This window comes from Mustela nivalis (assembly GCF_964662115.1).
Source record: "Mustela nivalis genome assembly, chromosome: 6".
In the NCBI taxonomy this organism is placed as follows: domain Eukaryota; kingdom Metazoa; phylum Chordata; class Mammalia; order Carnivora; family Mustelidae; genus Mustela; species Mustela nivalis.
In genome coordinates, this window is record NC_139025.1 from 20,736,994 (window position 1) to 20,750,664 (window position 13,671).

The 13,671-nt window shown below is 37.7% G+C and overlaps 1 long non-coding RNA gene across 1 annotated transcript; it reads left to right on the forward strand.

The window, feature by feature from the left end:
• The first annotated feature begins 381 nt into the window (after positions 1-381).
• LOC309867492 lies at positions 382-12,025 on the forward strand. Its single transcript, XR_014313203.1, has 3 exons — positions 382-479; positions 2,456-2,624; positions 11,344-12,025. It is a non-coding gene; the product is annotated as an uncharacterized lncRNA (long non-coding RNA).
• Positions 12,026-13,671: the final 1,646 nt, after the last annotated feature.

Below are 13,671 nucleotides of genomic sequence, written 5' to 3' on the forward strand. Positions count from 1 at the left end.
AAGCCATCTTCAAGGACGTTATGGTCTGATGGAAACAACATAGTAACAATTAAGAGGGGACAGGAATGCTCTAATTTCTAAAACATCAATCTTAGATATGTAATTAAATTTTACAGTAGGGCAAAGAGTGAAGGGCAAGGATTATTTTTTATTTCTTCATTCCATTAGAGTACCAAGCTACAGAGCTTTTGTAGAGTAAGTCTTCAATAAACACTTGATTGTTTTGTTGTTACATGGCCACTGTGTCATAACTGCCTTTGTGCTCTGTGTAGCAACGGAGTCTTTCACCCACTGTTCCCAATTAAACATTTGCTGAATGGCTATTATGTGCCAGTCAGTGTGCAATGCCCAGGTGGTCCTGGCTGTTAAGGAGAAAGTAGTCTGGATTAGGAGGCATGTTTACACATAATTAGAGTACCACTGAAGATACACCAGAGTACTATGGGAGCAAAGAAGTGTAACCAACTTCATTTGGGGAAGTAACTATAATTTTATATTCTAATAGGATCCTTAAAGTGCAAAAGTTTTACAGGCAAAGGAAAGTGGGAGAGGCTATTCTAGGTCATAAGAACATCATGTACAGAGGCATGAAAAAGCAGATGGGTTTGGAGATTAGCAAAGCATTAAGTATGGATAGAATTGAGGTGGGTGGGAGCTGACCGATGAGAGATGAGGCCACAGCTGAACTGAGAAGAGCTTTGTATGCCAAAGTGATGAACCAAGATATTATTCTATGGAGATCAAAGAACAAATGGAACATTTTAAGAATCGAAGAATTGTGATTTGATGCCTTTATTTATTTGGGAGGGATCACACCATGACAATGTGGAGACCAGTATATGTAAGGATAGCTTGTAGAGAGATAGAAGGGTGGTTAGGAGGGGGTACCGGGTGGCTCAGTGTGTTAAGTGACCGACTCTTGATTTTGGCTCAGGTCAAGATCTTAGGACTGTGAGATTCAGTCCCGCTATGGGCTCCACACTGGGTATGCAGCCTGCTTAAGATTCCATCTTTCCTTCTTCCTCTGCTCCTCTCTTTTTCTCCCTCTTAAAAAAAAAAAAAAAAAAAAATTAAATTAAATTTAAAGAAGGCTGGTTAGGAAAGAGTTCCAAGCCCAAAATGATAAAGTCCCAGCTAGGCTGGAGGGTGTATTGGAGATGTATCCACAACAGGATATGCTGAGTCAGTGGATGGGAAATACAGAGTGGGAGGTAAATCAAGTCTGCATTGTCTCTAAATTGGGAGCCCAGTGGGAGCTGTGATGTCATAAAATGGGAATAAAGGCAAAGTCTGAGTAAACAGGCCACTACTGTAGATTTAAATCCTGTCTGTTGTACTTATTGTTCTGCAATTCAGGTAAGGCAATTCACTTTGCTGAGCCACAGCTGCATCATCTACAAAATGGAAAAATATTATCTACTTCATGGGATCATTAAAGTTAAACATGTAGCTTACTGCCTGGACAGAGAAGTTGCTTGATAAATATTTGTTGAATGAAGAAAACTGTCAGAAATAGAATAAACAGCAGAGACTATGTATGGATATGGATATAAAACTAGGCTTTGTTGTGTGACCTTGAGCATGTTACCTAACCTCCTTCACATGTGAAATAGGGAAAATCTATCCTATCTCACTGGCTAGTTGGGAGGATTGAATTGGAAACCCTATGCAGTGCCTGAGCTGGCACATAATTAGGGTTAAATAAATATGCATTGAATAAAAGTATAGATTAGCTCAACTGTGGTCAGTACATCTTTTTTACAGAGGTAGAAAATGACCTCAGTTTACTAAATATTACATACACGCTCACATACTCACAAAAGAGAACACTGAGTCTGTTTCACGTTAGAATTTAAAATTGTAAGATTCTATTGTTTGAAAAGTTAACTTGCGTAGAAAAGTTTATTTTTCAATGTCAAGAAAAGTCACGCCTATTTGTGTTTTATAAAAATTAGAAAATACCTTCATATCGTCCCATTAAAAAACAAAACAAAATAGCTAAATCTTTGTGCAGAGTATAGATGACCTGCATAACTTTTGTTCTATAGAAAGGATACTGAGAAAACAATTATTTTTAAATAACCCAAGTACAACCAGCATTATTACTTCATTTTTTATTTGTTTGAATGCCTTTGATGATTTATTTGGATTCCTGCTTGGATAAATGCATTTCACTTTGTGTATTGTGGCTGTGACAGATAATGCTCAATACACCTCAACTTTCTTCTAATAGAGTAACTAACCCCTCCAACCTCTGACCTTTCTCCACCCCATTTTTTAGAAAGATGGCCTCCCAACTGTGGACTACATTTCCCAGCATCTCTAGAAGCTAGATAAGTTCGTGTAAAACTTCCGGGCAATAGAAGAGGAGTGAAATCGATATCTTTAATTTCTGGGTCATCTCCTTAAACATTTGTCCTGTACTCTCTCCTGTCCCTTCTTCTGTGGGCCATAGGACAGATGTGGTAGAGACCAAGGTCCTGTAACACTGAAGAACATGACCTCAGGGAATGGTAATGCAGCATAAAGGAAGGCACTTGTGTCCTCTAATGACCTAGAGGAGTCAGTCTACTTCACCACCTGGACCCGCGGGACTGTAATGTGAGAAATGCATTTCTATCTATGTAAGCCACTACATTTTTTTTAAATCGTTGTTATTATAGCATCTCAATGTTTATCCCATGTATTCCAGGGTTTGACCTTATTTTTCAAGAAAAAAATGATTTCAATTGTGAAAGTTGCCTCTAGGACCTTATGGGACAAATAGATTTTTAAAGAGAAAGGTCTGATGTGTCAGGCTGAACTCTGAATATTCATTACCACACTAAGGTTATTACCAAGGGTTTTCTATCACTCCTTATCTAATAACAGTATTTTGAGTTTTAATGGAGAATGCTTAATTGTCAATTTAGTTGGTTTTGATTATGCTTATGCTGTTGTCATGAAGTAATATTTTTTTTATTTCTTTTACCATCTTCTGCCAGTCAATATTATTTGAATAAACTACAGACCTTTCAATTAGACATAACCACAAATTAGATTAAAAACTGGGGGTCTCAAAAGAGAATGTCCAAAAAAATGGTTCACTAAATTTTAACCATGAAATAATAGTGTCATTTTGTATGATACAACCACTAACTTCCTTTAAGACATTTTTTCTTTAAACTAATGACCAGTCAGCATCAGAAATAGAATTCTATTATATTGTTTTACCACTCTTGTGGCAAATGAGGTAAAATATGATTCAAGATTCTAGTTTTGCATACCTTCAGCATAGGGTATTTGCATCAGTATTTTTATTACTAGTGTAATGAATAGCTATGCAATGGCTTAGTTGTCAAAAAGTTAAGTCATAAAAAAGATAGGTAAGAAAATAATTAGAGCATCAGGTGATGGTGGAATGTAGCATAATATAGACAGAACATATTACAGTTATCATATATGGTCACCTATACAACCTAACCAATCACACATAGGATTGTCTTGGATCAACTGATTTGGAAAACAACTGTACTGATACTTCAGTCACTTTCAGTAATTCTCAACTTCAAAAAAGCCAAATCAGTTTCTTCCCCTCGTCTTCCAAGTAACCAGTGACAGCTGCTGTAAGTGGAAAGAACTCTTGGCTAGGAATCAGGAAACTTCATTGCTACGCTTGGCTTTCCCGCTTAGGAAGTGTGAATTTGGGCAGGTCATTTAACCTTTGTGCAGGGTGATTATGAAGCTCAGAATAGGATCATCTATAAGAAGTGTTTCGGAAAATAAAAAGCTTTATACAAATATGAAATAGTATGTGTGTGTATATGTGTGTGTGTGCATGTAAGGAAAACTAACATCATCAATAGTAGAAAGCCACCTATAAATGTATTTGTTCATATATATGTATGAACACACATACATAGATATATACATGTGTATACATAAAGAAACACACACACGTATTTACTAAATTAAAAACATTTACTACCTAGGATTTATGTCCTGGTTACTTCTGAAATGAATCAAGGTAGTTACAGATTAACACACAATGCCAAGGTGCAATGAAAAGCTTTAAAAAAAATATAAAGTCCATGTAGATGACATTTAAAAAGTATTCTCCGGTGGAGTCCCTTGGCTCTTCATTGATGGTTGACAGCAAAGAAGAAGAGGGGATAATAAAGACAGGTTACCAATAATTTACTGAACACCTGTGAATTATTCCACCCCAAAGGAAAGTTAGAATCTTAACGATGACCTACATCTAATGAAAAGGTTTCACCCATATCCTATTCCTTTGTCTCCCCTCTCTGGGTGATAAAGTTAATAGATCACCTCTGCCAGAGTTTTCAGGAAGTAACATCTGGGAAGTGTCAAGTTCCCATAGTGAATACAAGGCAAACATTAAGCTTGTACCCTAAAGTCAGTAGGACTACTACTATAACCATCTTTTAAATTTTTCTCTTCGTGATCATCTAAGATTAAGGAACAAAATGGCAATCCTGAGAACAACTAATCTTTACCTATTCCCACACCACCTGATAATTGTTGAAGACCCAATAATCTCTTCTTCTAAAATAATTTTAAGTGAGCTACATTCCTTTTTATATAAATATAAATAAATTAGGGATGAATTTCATTGTGAGGCAGAGAATAATACAAACACCTTTGATTTGTGAGCTCAGACAATGCTATTCTATTTTGAAACCATCCATCAGTACCCTTTGATCTTTATTTTAAAACAACTAAGAGGAAAGCACTGGATTTTATGGTCTCAGTCCTCATTGTGAACTACAAATATATTATACTGTATTTTTATTGGACAGAGTAACATTGATGGTCATCTACCTCAATTGAAACTCACAGATTAAGCACCAGATTAATGAGGATAGGCCAAAAAAATGGCATTGGATGTTTTTCCCCACCTCTCCCACTCCCAGCCTTTAAAAAAAAATGATAATATGTAAAATGGCTTCGAAATCTCTGCATAGAAGGCAAGAAAAGAGAGAGCAAGAGCTGATCATTACCAAACATTCTGTACTTTGTTCTACTGCAGTGGTTAGATTGCCTTATCACCAACCAAAGGAATCACTTCAGGAGCATCTCAAGGCATTAAAAAAGTTCACAACTATGACATTTGTCTTTCAGAAGTTGGAATTTCTTCTCCAGATTAATATTTCTATTTTCTGATACTCACAAAAAACAGTTCCTAAGGAAGAATTCTGCAGCAATATAGTCAAAACTTGTCACCTTAGAGCCATAATGTGCCTTTTTTTTAAAGGAGACCACCAAAAGCAGTGTCTCATTTAGTATTACAGTGTCCTTGCCAAAGAGGCTGCAGAGAACACCAGCTCTGTTTTACAAATGGAGGCCTGAGTGTCATCCTAGCCTCTCTTCATACAGAGAGAATGAGAGGAAGCAGTGACAGCCACATATTCTACTCATTTCTTGAATGTGCATTTGTGAACTCACATGGCAATGACAGACTCCTTAAGCAGGTGCAGAATAAACAAACAGAATACATCGGGAATGCTGGTCCTTGTGATTAGAATTTAATCTGTCTCAGGAAGCAACTGCAAAGGGACAAAATGTATACAAGTAAACATAGTTTAAGTGATTCAGGACTCACCTGACCCCTCTTGTCCTCTTGGAGCTGTAAATATCTGCCCAGATTGGCAGAGTCAGCTAGAACAGACAGTGGAGAGAGAGAGAGAGAGAGAGAGAGAGACCCCGAGACCTTAGTCTTTATAGGCAACCCCCTCTCTCTTCAAACATCTTCTTCATTCTGATTGGCTTCTGGTTCTTTCACTGCTCCTTGCCTTTGAATTGTTCTCCACTCAGCAGCTTGCAGGGTTAATATCTCCAACTTCCCCCAAAGCATCTACGCATGTCCTGGGCACGTATGTGTATTTCCAGTGACCCAAAGTGACAGTCAGTGGGAGGTATCTTCTTGTAACTCCTTTTCCTGGAGACTTGTCTCTCCCTTGCATGGCTTGTCTTGGCTCTTCTAAAAGGCTAAAGGAGGTTATCCACTCTCTTCACCCACAGGTTGCAAACCATAATGTGGCTCTGTTTTAGAAGGATGGCGTGCATGACTTGCATATCACTGCCAGAAAGAAAACTCAGGTTCTATATTTGAACCCCTACCTTGTCCAAATCAAGCACCTCCAAAAATTATGAGCTTATTATTGCCTTTCTATTTGATATCTTCCTACCCAGGTTAACAGTATTTCTGTTCTTAATCTGATTTTCAGCCCTTTTTTCTTCTTTATAAAGTTTTCTTTATAAAGTTTCTTCTGACACAGGTGAAGTTATGGGTTGTTTTCTGAAGAAAAAGAAAGAAAGAAAGAAAGAAAGAAAGAAAGAAAGAAAGAAAGAAAGAAAGAAAGAAAAGAAAAAAGTTCTTTTGTTCCTAGCTTCCCATACCATCTTACAGAATGAACATATGTGATTTTCAAGGAATAATAACTGGAATAATTTTGTCATTTTATCTTAATTTCCTGATTACACAAATGAAAGTTCAGGTCAAATTCTGCCATAAGACAAGGGAGTTTCCAAGTTCCTTTCTTGGGGTAAAACATGATTATACACATTATTGAGTGAAAGCAAAAGAGAAGCTTAAGAATAATTCAGCTCAGGGCACCTGGGTGGCTCAGTTGGTTAAGTGTTTCTGACTCTTGATTTCAGCTCAAGTCGTGATTTCAGTTTCATGAGATAGAGTGACAGGCTGGGTTCCGCACTGAGCATGGAGCCTGTTTAAGATTCTCTCTCTCTCTTTCTGCTCCCTGACACCTCTCTCTCTTTAAAAAAAAAAAAAAAAAAACAGATATGCATAGACTTTTTATATTATAATGATATTTGTTGAATTGGCAAATATCCAATATACTGTTTTTGAATTTTACCATGACTAGTTCTGATAACCAGAATGTAATAACATGATTACCTACAAGAAACTTGAATTTTACAGCCCTAGTCTATACAGAGACTGGAAAAATATCTTCTTAAAATCATGTTCAATTGAATTTAACTGATTTCTGCCAAAGAGATAAATGTCATCTTTCCCTACAGTCTTTTATTCCAGTGAAATTCAAATAGTAATGAGATTCAGCATTTTCAACAACATGTTTAATCTAAGTTTAGTCTTTTGAAGTCTTGAAACAGATAATGTACCCCCTTCTTCCCAATATTCTCTGGGATGGAGATGTACTGAATGTCCTTTCAGAATTCTCGAATGTTGAGTTATTTTTGATTCAGAACATTTCCACTGGTTGTCCTTGGGTAGACATGCCATATTATCACATTACCTTTGGAATCTTTTTAAACTGTGACCCACATTCTTAGTAAGGCAACGAGATATGAACACCTTCCTTCCCACCAACTTTTTTTTTTTTAATGACATCTCCCTTGAGTACCTGGTCACCTTGCAGGGTCTCAATTCATTAAGCTGAGTACACATGATACATATTCCTATGAATTATAGGGGCTTTTTGTTTTCCTTAACTTGGAAGCACCAAGAACTTTAATATTGTCCCACATATTTGAATTGTACTGTTTAGAATATTGTCATAGAGAATTTTATTCCTCAGTTTTTCTCATACTTTCTTTACACCCTGTACACCAATTACACATGTGTGTACACTCATATATTCACAGTTAAAAACTTAAGTTTTAGGTTAAGTCCCACCTATCTAATTCACAATTCAGAACTTTAGGTAAAAGAAAATTGTCATTACTCTTTTAACATTCATTATTGCTTTCTGTGGATACTGATCAGGGTATGCTATCTTTCACAATAATCTTTTCACATGGTCTGTTTGAAAAAATCTTGTGAAGTTCTTGTCTCCTTGTCTTCACCTCTCCACTCCAGGAGCCCAATCCAGTCTTCAGAAGTGTGTTTAGCTAACACAGGCTTCTCTCTACTCCCCAGATATCTTGATTTTAATTAAGAATGAATTTTAGGAACTCCTGGGTGGCTCAGTCGTTAAGCGGCTGCCTTCGACTCAGGTCATGATCCCAGCGTCCTGGGATCGAGTCCCACATCGGGCTCCTTGCTCAGCAGGTAGCCTGCTTCTCCCTCTGCCTCTGCCTGCCACTCTGTCTGCCTGTGCTCACTCTCTCTGACAAATAAATTTTTAAAAATCTTTAAAAAAGTGAGTTTTAATGAATTTCTAAATTGCATGTTTTCAGATACCCTTAAAGGGGGATAAGGGAACTGGGAGTAGAAACATTGCCAGTGCTTTGAAAGGAAGATACCAAAAAGAAAAGTGGCAAAATCCATAGCTTGCAATTTTAATGAACGAAGTTGTACCAATTGATCATTGTATTTCCTCTAACATTTACCCTGCAGAGTAAGTATTATTCTTATTAACCCCATGTTTGCAAATAAAAAAGCTGAAGGTCCCAGTTGTTTTGTGATTTGCCCAGGGTTAGAGAGCAGTGAAGTGGCCCAGCCAGGATTTAAATCAGTTCTATGGATGCCTGTGCCCACTTACCTAGACTTTGGGGAAGGGAAAGAGCTCAAAATATCCAACTGTCAGCTCCAAGTAATTTGGAATTTGTTCAGACCAAAAGATACATATGGAGAATCTAAAATTGCTCTTCCTTCCATCTCTTTAAATCCAAGGAAGGTATAAGAGTAAAACATAAAACATGGACTTAGAAGTCAGAAAACACCAGGTCAAATTCTGTTTCTGACAGTTATTATACTGGTTCTTACCCTGGGTGAAGTTAGTTGTTTGGAGCCAGGTTCTTCTATATAACAATGAATGTAACAATACCAACTCCACTGGTCTACTGTGAGGATGCAATGAACATAACTTACATGAAAATTTCAATGTGAGTGCCCCACTACTAGTAGGATCTCAATGGTTTTTTTTTTTTAAGATTTTATTTATTTATTTGACAGAAAGATAGAGAGGACAAGTAGTCAGAGTGGCAGGCAGAGGGAGATGCAGGCTCTCCACGGAGCAGGAAGCCTGATGCGGGGCTTGATCCCAGGACCCTGGGATCATGACCTGAGCCAATGACAGATGCTTAACCCACTGAGTCACTCAGGCACCCCTTATTTATAACCTTTAAATAGTTGCAAAGGAAGTTGTTTCTCAAGTCTGTGACAACTTATTCTTAAATGATCAACAGGCAGTAGCTACATCACCGTGGCTAAGAGTATAAATTCTAACTCCTAACTGCCGGTTTAAATCCTGGCTCTACTCTTAAAAAGCTGTCTGTCTTACTATATTTGCTCAATGCTTCTGGCCCTCAGTTTCCTTATCTATAAAATAGGAATAATAATAATAATAGCACTTACCTGGTGAGGTTTTGTAAGATTTAAATTCATTAATATAAGTGATTAGTACAGTGACTGGCACTTGGTAAGTGCTTTATACATGTTTGCTATTGGGGTGCCTGGTAGCTCAGTGGATTGGGCATCTGCCTTCAGCTCAGGTCATGGTTCTGGGGTCCTGGGATCGAGTCCCATATAGGGCTCCTTGCTCAGTGGGGAGCCTGCTTCTCCCTCTCACTCTGCTCCTTCCACCCTACTCGCTCATACCCTCTCTCCCTCTCTCTCAAATAAATAAAATCTTTTTTAAAAAAATGCTAGCTATTATTACTAACCAAGCAAAGAATATAGCTAGAATAGTAATTCTCAGCCAGGGGTGATTGGGCCCCCCAGGGGACATTTAGCAATGTCTAGAGACATTTTTGATTGATACAACTCAGTGAGGGGATGACATTTAGAGGGCAAAGACCAGGGATGCTATTAAACATTCTAAAATGCATAAGATAGCACCTACAACAAAGAAATATCTAGTCCAAATGTCAATAGTGCCAAAGTTTAGAAATACTGAGCTGAGAAAAACCATTGCTGGTCAACAGAGATCCTGAGCTACTTTCCCAGGGGGTATAAGAATTCACTAACCAAATATTGCTGGAAAATCAAATAGGTGTATAGAAACTGTACCTTATTCAATGTCAAGTAAGCTAATATTAGAAAAAGTCAAATGGTTATTGGATATATGGGACTATAACATTTCAGTATGTCTTAGATTTATGTTAAAATGTTCCTTTAAAAGAGTAATATTTATTTCTTGTAAGATCGTTATTCTAAAATCCATTGAGTAAGAATTTGGAGAGTGGATAAGCAAGGATATGCAAGGGCTTAAGAGCCTGCAGGCCCCACAAAAGCTAATGCTTGCCAATTTATTCGGATTTCTTCCCCCAGACCAGAGAAGATGGTCTGCGTATCATGGACACTGTGTAGGAAAGAAAGTGGGCATGAATTTTCATGCTCCTTTATATCTTCGCCCTCCTCAACCTTACTTACTTTGTGGGCAGTGGGATTATTTAAAGAAAGCTAGATATGAAATGATCAAAGTATCTCTTTTCTCACAGTCTCGAGGTCTCACGTGATTTTAGCAGGGTCTTGTACTGGGAGGACACCTTATCAATCCTGTGACTTTCTCTAGATGTCCTCTAGCTTGGGTTGAAGAGGACATGTTGGCACCTCTAATCAAAATTAAGTAAGCCCAGGGGAAGGCCTTTCCTTAAGGCCTTTCCTTATGAATAGGCTTCCAACTCTTAGGAGGAAAGTAGGAAGCTGTCTATCAGGAGCACACTAGGTCTTAACTTTTGTTATCTGGGACCTGATGGTTGATACTCAGGGAATTAGAAAGATAAAGTGAGGCCTCTTCTTTCCCAGTCCTTGGCAGGGAGATACTTCTCAAACACAAAACACTGTTCCAATGAACAGAAGAAACATGAAGAGGTAGGACTCCTATTTAATGTTTGCAGGTAAGATCCACCAGACAGGTTCGTATGAGTTGAGGATGGACTCAGTATTGTCTGCCATATAAAAAGAGGACTCTGTGTCATTCTGATTGCAGTGGGTTGAATAATAGTCCATAAATATATCAGATCCTGATCCCCAGAACCTGGGGATGTTGCCTTATTTGGAAAAAAGCTTTCTGGAGATCTGACTAAACTAAGACTCTTGAGATATGGAGATTATCTTGGATTATCTGGATAGGCCTTAAAGGTAATCAGGAGTATTCTTGTGAAAGGGAGGTGGAGAAAGACCCAACACACAGAGAAGAGGAAGCCATGTGACCATGGAGGCAGAGACTAGAGGGACACAGTCACCAGAAGTTGGAAGGCGCAAGGAATGGACTCTCCCCTACAGCCTCTGAAATAAGTGCAGCTCTGCCAATACTTTGATTTCTGTCCAGTGAACATCATTTTGGACTTTTGGCCTCCAGACTTGTGAGAAAATACATTTCTACTGTTTTAAGTCACCAGGTTGTGGTGATTTGTTTTAGCAGCTACAGGACACTGATACAGTTGTCATGACTGTGGCTTCTCTTCTCACAGGCATCCATAACCTGAACTTAAGTGGGAAAAAGGAAGTGGAGGAAGAGGAAGAAGAATGGGAAAACAAGCAAACAAACAAACAAACAAACAAAAAACAACACCTAAAGGCAGGCAGGAGGTAGAAGATTGAACAGGAGCAGGAAGAAAAGAAGAAGAAACAGAAAAAAGTGGTAGAGAAGAAATAATTCACTGAATGGTACAGGTCACGTGTGAATCATGTTGGGGAGAAGTACAGAGAGTCCCTAAATTCCCCTCTTATCTACAGAGCAGACACTGAGGTTATGTCTTAGGCTTGAGTCACAAGACTTTAAAACATCTTTAAAACATCTTCATGATTCATCCAATGGTTATATGTAGCACACTAAAGGTTTTCTCATCAAGGTTACCAATGACCTCCCTTCAGGCAAAAGACAGTAACCTTTTAGTCATCAACCTCTTTAACTTGACTTGCCAACACTAAACATCGGTCAAGATTCTGCTCATAACCCACTTCTTCCATAAAATTTCCCTTGATCTTTGTTTCTATTTTCTGATTTCCTATGACACTCTTAGGAAATGTGGCTTTTCTTTCTACTCTTCTAAAAAGAGGCCAGGGAGGCTGCTAAGCATCTTAAAACGCACAACACAACTCCCTACAACAAAGAATTATATTTTTATACCCCTCCAGCACTTGGCACAGGGCTGGTGTGGAATAGAGTCCTGTGGTGACTGACTACCTATTACTCTGTTCAGCAATACAGATGGTCTCATCTCCTTCATTTTCTACCTATTTATCATATTTTACAATGATGATTGATAATGAGAATTATGTCCCTGAGGCATGCTAGGCCTAAATCATAAAAAATAAACTGACAAAATTCATTCACTCTCTTGCTGGTTAAAAAGAAAAAAAAAAAATTTACTCGTACATTTTAGAAAGATTTCCAACTGGGAGAGTTGTGGCCAGAAAGCATTACTCATTCAACCTAATTTAACTCCAAGATGCAATTAACAGCAACTCCTCAAGTCCCAAATATTCACAGCATCTGAAGATTTACTTATGACCGGGAGAGTTACAGGTCTGTCCTAAAATATACCTGAAGGTATCAGCTTTCTGTTATTTATTTCCCAATACATAGCAACTCTTAGTATAAAAGTAAGTTTATTTTAAAATTGATTATATGTCCTGGCTTAAAATTTCCCAAAGGACATTCTGCATTTGGGTGGGCTGTTCCTATGTTTCAAAGTGCTCATTTGCATCCAGTATAATTGAAATTTAAGTCCAGGTCAACAAATAGTTCCACAATAAGTGATCAGATAACTGCTCACATGCAAACCATTATGGGCAAACATAGCCGAAGAATCTAGTCAAGGACGTAACAAGTGTTTGTGAGCATCCCTAGGATTTCACGTTTTAATGTTTATTATTTTTTGGTTTTGAAGCATAAAAAGACCTAAGGGATATTGTGGCATTCCCATCATGTAAGAGCAGTTTATAAAAAACACATTACAAATTAAGAATCACAAACACACGGAGAATGGAATAAGTTAAATAAAACAAGGGAACTAATTAACACACTTCCAAAACAGAAAACCAAGACTTAAAATATTGCACACCTTAATGAAATAGCAGCTGCTCTTATTAAAGACCATATATTCCATTTATATAGTATTTTGTAATTTATTGCCTTTCCCACCTTGGGAAAATTATGTTAGTTATATGGCCCCATATTAACAGTTTTTTGGCCTTTTATAAGTAACAGCTTTGAAACTGGACATTTAGCTATCCATTAAGTCAGTTGCTTGAGAAAAGCTTTCCTTTTTTTTTTTTTTTTTTTCTGGCTCTTTAGAATGCTTTAAAAGAATGATTCAGGGAAATCATAAAAGGATTAATTCAAAATGATGAACTGATGAAATTATAAAATGGAAATGCACCCCTCCACACACACACCCACTCTGTTATCTATGTCTCTAAAGCATGGTGCCCTCACATTACTCATATATGCCACAGATTTCTATTTTGATGACATTAATTAGTCCAGAATAATGACTGAGGTCAAAAGTCCTACACACCATGAAAAGCCGGGTTTTATGTAGAGAAAAGGGTACTTGATGAGGCTACTATTACCAGGCTTCTTTTCTCCACTTTCCAAAGAGAATCCGATGGGTTGTAGCCTGTTTTCCTATCTGTTAATGATAAAATGCCTCATATTCTACTAGCACTTTCTGAAACTCAAACTTCACTGTCTTCCTGAGACGAGTCTGCCCTGAAGGGAAAAATAGTTTTCTTCACCCAGCGCCTTTTCCCTTGTATTAATATTAATATCCCATGAGAATATTAGCTCTGGA